The sequence below is a fragment of the Pogona vitticeps genome, chromosome 12 (assembly GCF_051106095.1).
Source record: "Pogona vitticeps strain Pit_001003342236 chromosome 12, PviZW2.1, whole genome shotgun sequence".
NCBI classification, from domain to species: Eukaryota; Metazoa; Chordata; class Lepidosauria; order Squamata; family Agamidae; genus Pogona; species Pogona vitticeps.
In genome coordinates, this window is record NC_135794.1 from 16268236 (window position 1) to 16275425 (window position 7190).

The following is a 7190-nucleotide window of genomic DNA, read 5'->3' on the forward strand; positions in this document are numbered from 1 at the left end:
TTGGAGCTGAAATGAGTGACACCATCCGTAATGAAAAGATGACCTCAAATGAAGCAACTGGCTCCAAAACAGATTTATGTAGCTGTTGTTTTTCAGTGGCCATGACCTTATCAAGAAGCTCTCCTTTTATCTGTATCTGAGACGGGAACAGTGCTGGCTGCAGGATTCATGTGGCCTGTTGTGACTCACACCCCATGTGGATGCAGGCACTACAGACTTTGCTGAGGGGAAAATATCCATCTAACATCAGACAGTTGCAATTTCTGATTTAACACCCTCCACCCCACCCACATTTTTTTCCTGGCCCAACAACTTAGAATAGTTCCTTTTTTTTGTTGGATACGTGATTGGATGGCTGGGGTTCTTGGGAAGTGTAAAATGAGAGAGAAAGAGACCATTTGCAAGACCAGTAGAATCATTTTTAAAAACTAGAAGTGGTTCACTTTGGGTTTGAAAAAAAAAAAGTACAGTAGGTGCGATCTGCAAAAATCTGGGAGTTGAGGTGCAAAATGTTGTGGGAACAGCGCTTGAAACCCTGTGCAGCTCTTTAGATTTTGAGGAAATATTCTGTATTCATGCAACAGACCTGTGGGTTGCCCCTCTCTCAGAGTTGTGCTGAGAGAAACAGCTCTTAACAAGACTGGTAATGGAGGATCAAACTATACATTACAGCAGCCCATCATTCAAAGAAGGAATTCCTTCAGTGCTGAGGGGAGCTGATGGCTGCAGCAGGAGCTTCTCCCACTTCTTGCCATTTGCAGATTAGCCACCTTTGTCATATTATTGGTCTCTCCACTCCAAGAAGGTAAGCAATAGCTTTGAAAATACAGTCACTAAGATGGGTCTGAACCATTTCTCTGGAACACTAATAGACTTCAGTTGCCAATGGTGGGTCGTCTGTAACATATTGTTTGGCCCCAAGTCAGGACGGCAGGTAAATATTCACACAGGTAGGTAAGTAAGTGGCAGAGTCTGGACTGTGTGCCGTCTACCGCTCAGTTGTCAGACGGAGGTGCCAGACCAAGGCTGACAGATTTATGGGGCTCAGTGGAGTTCGCTTGGCTTCTGGGTGTCACATGATCCCTCCTGAGTTGACAGTTACAGTAGATCTCACTGGTGGCCCATGATAACAATAGGATGGAAGTGAAGCAGGCGGAAGACCAAACTCTAACACCCTGCTTTGGTCCCTTAGAACAGAACAGTCATGTAGTGGTGCCAGCATGTGTAAATTCGGATTTCTGGGGATTTTTGATCAGTAGACATGACAGCATCATTTTGCTTGCAGCTTAGAATTCATGTTATCTCCGAATTTATTGGCAATCCTCAGAGCAGCTGGGAGGGTGAGGGAGTGTTTTGCTACAGCAATGCATTGTTATGAGCATCCTGTTGTAACACAAGTCCTTTTGGGTTGTCTTGGTACTGGGCAAGCAATGAAGATTAAGAGATGAAAAGTGCATTGATAGGGGTTGGTTGATAGGGGAACAGTGCTTAGACCGGCATGATGAAGGTCTGCACTTGAAAATTTACTACTACTGTATGTCACTGGTACACACGAAGCACAGAGTCTGTTCTGCTGTTTGGAGATTCCCCCCACCCACAAGTCCTGCCCACCTCCTGTGTCCATCTCTGGATCAGATCACATGTATTCCCTCGTCTACAACATTATCTCTCTAGGCATGTAGATCTTTCCGTGCTATCTGCCAAAGCCATTGGACTTGTAAATCAAGCATAGTCCCAAACGACTAAGTACTAGAAAACTGGGAGGGAAAAGAAAGTTAATTTGCCAAAAGTGGATTGAAACAAGCTTCTTTTAGAAGAAACAAGAAGTTGTTGCTTCTTAATAAGAGTTATTCTGTTGACATGTTGTCTGTACTGTTGATAGATTCCATGGCTGCATGGGGATTCTGATTTCCCAGGTCAACATTCAAATACTAATTACTTGATGAGGATGAGCCAGGTTGTGTTGGCTTCCTTGCTACAGATTGGTGTTTAGCCACAGACCTTCTGGAGAAATCGGTCAAATTGTCTTTGCTGACTGGACAGCTTTCAGGTTGACAACAGCGTTACCAAAGACTTTTCACTTGCTGTCTGGAGCCCATCAGTTTTGTATTCACTATGAGCCCAATTCTGGCGTTGCTCTTAGGGTTTAATTTTGTCTGCTGCTCTCTTGAACTTTTTACACTGGAGGAAGCTGTCTGGATTTTTTGGACCGTCAGGGAATGGGGGGAAACTGACACACCAGACTTGGATTACTCAAAGCTCATGAGGGTAGCTCACCTCTTCATTCCAGTCTCACTGATATTGAAATGTTTTCAGCTACTACACAGAACAAACACTAAAATGACTTTTATATTAGGGTGGGAGCATATCACCATAGGACCAAGATCTGTACTCAAAAGCAGATGGATGAGACAGGCTAGACGGTGTGGTCGTGTGCAAAGAACGGCCAAACAAGAGACCCCCTCCCCCAAGTTATTAAGCTTCAAAACCAATCGCTTCATTGATTAGTTAGGATCTGCATAATATCAAATCTTCAATAGAAATACCTTTGTTTTGGGCTGGCTAGACAAGTACAAGAAAATTTATTAATTCATCTTTTTCAAAAAAAATGTGTTTATTTTCTTTTGAATTGATTGCGTAATTGCTTAATTAAGATTTTAAAATGCGTGGACATTACTTTTCTGGTCTTCACCTTCCAGCAGCACAGATTACAAGAAAGTAACGTTTCCCATCTTTGAAACATCATTGCATATGTACTGTACGTACTGTACATCATATGTTCTAAGCAAACCCTATGCCCCAACACCTATTTTGGCCTGAATCTAGTTGCTAGTCACAACTAGAGCAGACCCATGGATAAGTCAGTATTTGCAGCTGGCTGGATAGCTCGGTGGGTTGGAACACTCGGCTGTGGAGCAAGAGGTTTGGCGTTTGATTCCCCATCAGAACCCTGGGACTGTGTCTCCCCATGTGAAGAGCCAGCCTGTGCTGCCTTGGGTAAGCTGCACAATCTCAGGGTGCCGCTAGCAAGGGATACAGTGGACCCTCGACTTACAGATGGCTCGACTTACAGACTTTTTGAGATACAGACTTCTCTGGCCACAAAATTTAGGTTTGACTTGCAGCCGGAGAATCGACTTACAGACCAGAAAAAAAACAAAATGGAACAAAAATGGCCGGTTACAGGATTAATCGGTTTTCAATGCATTGTAGGTCAATGGAGACTCGACCTGCAGACTTTTCGACCTGCAGCCACCATTCCAATATGGATTAATTCCGTAAGTCGAGGGTCCACTGTACCAGTAAACCATTTCTGTGTACCTAGAAGATCATTTTTAGCCAGCACTAAAGTGAATCCCATTGATTCAATGAATCTGCTCCTGTGGGGACTACCAGCTGGACTGAAACTCATTTCTAGAATTTGGTCTGGCTGTTTTGTGCAGCCGTCTTTAAACTCTCTCCAACTGTCATGTCCTACAAAATAAGTGAGTGCAGCATCCATTAAATCATCTGCCGCGGGAGGCCCCTCGGCGTCTCTCCTGTTCTGTTCAACATAACACGTAACATTCATGACTTTGCAACCGAAATGTAAACATTTCCCTGAAGCAGGAGTGGGCCAGATGAAGGCTTGGCCTTGGGGAAAAGAACATGGACTTCTCAGCAAAATTGAATTAAGATGGTTTTGCTCTACCGTGGAACCAGCCAAAGGGATTTTCTTGTTATTCCGTGCAAGGGGGGCTGGGCTGAATACTGAAACAGAGAAGAACGAGGGTGCCAATAAAGCTTTCTCCGGTTCGTGTCTGTTTTTCTTTTATTGAGAGCTGAAATTTTAGGTGGTGGAGAAGCAAACCGGCTGCAAGCAGAGGATGAAAAAGGGGCTGTCGATGCTAAAGCATTCTCCATTTTGCGGCTTGCTGGCCTTCTCTCTCCCCCTCCCTGTTTGTTGATGGTTCTTTGGGATGGGTTGGGATGACACATGATTAATGCTTTCGGGGTTGGTACAACGGGTGCGTAGCAATTCTAGGTATCTTGGCCTATTCTGGCATTGGGGTGGATCCAGGCTGTGCTGGGGCCGCAGATAGGAACCTGCTACCTCTGGGTACAGATGAATCAAGGGGAGCTGGGAAACAGGGCATTTGTTCTGGCTTAGCTTGGGGGGCTAAAGGTCTTGTTCTGTCCCCAGAAGCCACTGAGTGGCATATGGCCAGGTGGTCTATAAGTGTCCCTCAGCAATCCATTGATGTGCGGTGTCGGCATCGGGTGGCGCTCGAGTTTCCTCAGATGATGGACCCCTTCTCATGGCTGGGTCAATGAACTGCTACTGAAACCAACAAAGGTGTGTTCTTTTCTCTAAAACATTTGCTGGGTGTGGTTATTGTGCTGTATGCCCAGATGGCCTGGGCTTACTCAGCTGTAGGTCAACGTGAAGGCATAATGTTGTAGTATGAAATATCCTTCCAAAGAAAAAGCAGGAACCAAAGCAGATTTCTGGAAAATATCACAATGGTGGGTAGGGGTGCTTGTCCACACAATCTGTTTTTACAACTGCACCGCAGGTAGGTACCATGGATGGATTCCTGTTGAATATGATACAGCCCCTGAAGATGAACTTCTTAACCCTTTCTATTCATGCCAACACCCCTAAATCTGACACTTGCCCTGGTGAATCCTTGCTTATGGGGTGGGGGAAGAAGGCCAGTATTTCTAAATAACAAAAATAAAAGTGTAGATTCTTGGGTCATCTTTTTGTGGGATGCACGAAACAGGGGAGGAGAAAGCTTGTTGGTGGAGAACAGCCTTGAGGAATACATTTCACCTTCACCTTTGCTACTGGAGAAAGCAACTTGAGTCAGAAAGTTGTATAATATACATTTGCCATATTGTAATTTCCTTTCTAGGAGCCAGTAAACAAACAGCTATCTGGCAACAGAAGTCTAGGAACCTACCCTTCCCTTTTTTGTTGTTGTTATTGCAGTAACATTTAGTGATCTCATCTGTTTTTATTTGTTTTTTCTTTGCAAACTTCAGTTGCGCTCCATGCCATTAGAGGCCAGCTCTTCTTTCTGTGACAACTTGGCAAACGTTTTTCTTTCTTTGGACTGTATCACGATGCTGTTGTGAAGGTTCAAAGCAGACTGGCCCTTAACTGGATTCCGATTTCTCATTTTTATTTATTAAGTCGGTTATTTATTTATTTTGTCCTACTCCCGTGTGGACACTTACCAGGGAGAAGGCTGCCCTGCTGTCATATTCTGTGCACCAAGCAAAACACAAAACAGTTTTGGAATTGAACGAATTAAAATGAGTCACTTCAGGGGATCCCATTCATAGGGTCGTCATCAGTCAGAATTGACTTGAAGGGGAAGTATGAAGGGAAAGAAGCAAGGAAAACGGATAAATTCTGTTATTTCGTCAGGTTGTGAAAAGGGACTAAGCACCACACACATGGAACTTCACAACAATCATGGCTGTCTTAACATCTCTGTTGAGTTTTGTTTGCAATCTCACATTTTGCCTTAAAAGGACCCAAGGCGGCTTACAATAATTAAAAAAATAATATTTAAAAGCTAAAAACAGTAAGTATACAAATATTTTAAAAAGAATTAAACAAGTATTATATTAAAACAGTCAATAAAATCAATACTGAAAACATATTTTAAAACAACAGAGCACAACAATTCATTAAGAATACCCTGACTGTTGTTACCGATATGTCCAGTTAGTACTCTGCAGTCCTTGAAGCACTGAGTGAGCATTGGAATAAAAAATATGGCTCATTTTATCAAAGAGGATTGATACCTCAAAGGCACATGATTGACCCAATGGCTGAAATCTTGTTGCGTAGCTACACAGAAGGCATGAGTTGAGAAATCTTTATAGACATCTGTTGCCTTCTGAACCCTGTGACTCAGTGTGCAATAGATAATGCCCACAGAAGTCTATTAACTTAAAGCAATTTGCCACTTAAAAATTATCCCTTTTGTGTATCTGCAACAGATTTTTGGCCATTATATAACACCATTCACTTGACAATGTCAGAAGAAAGAGCTGCTGCTAGACATTTTATATTTTGACAGCCCCTAAGTGTTTTGCGCATTTGACAAGGACCTGCCTATGTAGATTTCTGGAAAAGCTAAATACTGGATAATATTTCTTTAAAGCAGGGTAGGCAGTTCATCAAGAGATTAAACTCTGTAGGATAAATTGGGCCTTTGGTAAGACTCTGCCGGGCATCTTCACTGACATTTTCCTGCCTGATCCAGAGCAGCAAATGCTGTCTCCCCTCCTCCTGACTCAACTCATGGTATAGATTAGAATATACGTATTAGGCCAGTACTGGCTTATTTTGGCCTCTGATGATGATGGTGGTCCTACAAAGGTCCCTCCCTGGCAGTACAAAACTCATAATAACCTGGATAACAGTTCGCAGTCTGGGGCATCCAAATGGCAGTGTGTCCCTCTGCTCTGACTACAAGCTGGGAATATTTTTCTCAGCACCCCCATACCTGCTTCCAGGGGCAGCCACCTCGCTTTACCGAATGGCATGTCCATCCTTGACAAGCAAGATCTATTCCAAACTAAGGGTGTGATCAGACAGTGGGAAAGGTGTGTGTCAGATTGCACCGGGAAGGATCACTTTCCCAGGAGCGACCTCTCTTAAAATAACCTTCGGGTCGACAGGAGAATCATTCTAGCCCGTCCCCAAAAGTCATAGCCTCACAGCTAAACCAAAAAAGGTCCTGCTCGGGCACTGATTGGGGTCAGGCTGGCGTGCCATGAGTCATGTGATCACTTGGAAATAGCAAACACTGGACTGTGCCACAAGCGGTTCAGTGTGTAGGTCCATGGAATCACATCTTTATGTTATAGGATTACATCCTCTCACCTCTCCATGTGCCAGTTATCTCTGACCTGAAACAGACAGGTTGTGTGGCTACACACCAAAACCTCTATCTACTGCTGTTATTCCTGGCTGCTCCACACAACCGCAATCATGACATCACTTGTTGGGAGGGTGGACTCTGGACCACTCATCGGTTCCTAGCAAATGACCCAGGGGTTCCCCATTGAGGCTACTTTTGCTGACCCTGGTGGTTCTGACCTTGGCCACCAAAATAAAATATTAATATAAGATGCCCAGCCCGTGTCAGTGAAGTGCTTGGGGCACCTCTGTTGTGCCTTGTGTTTTT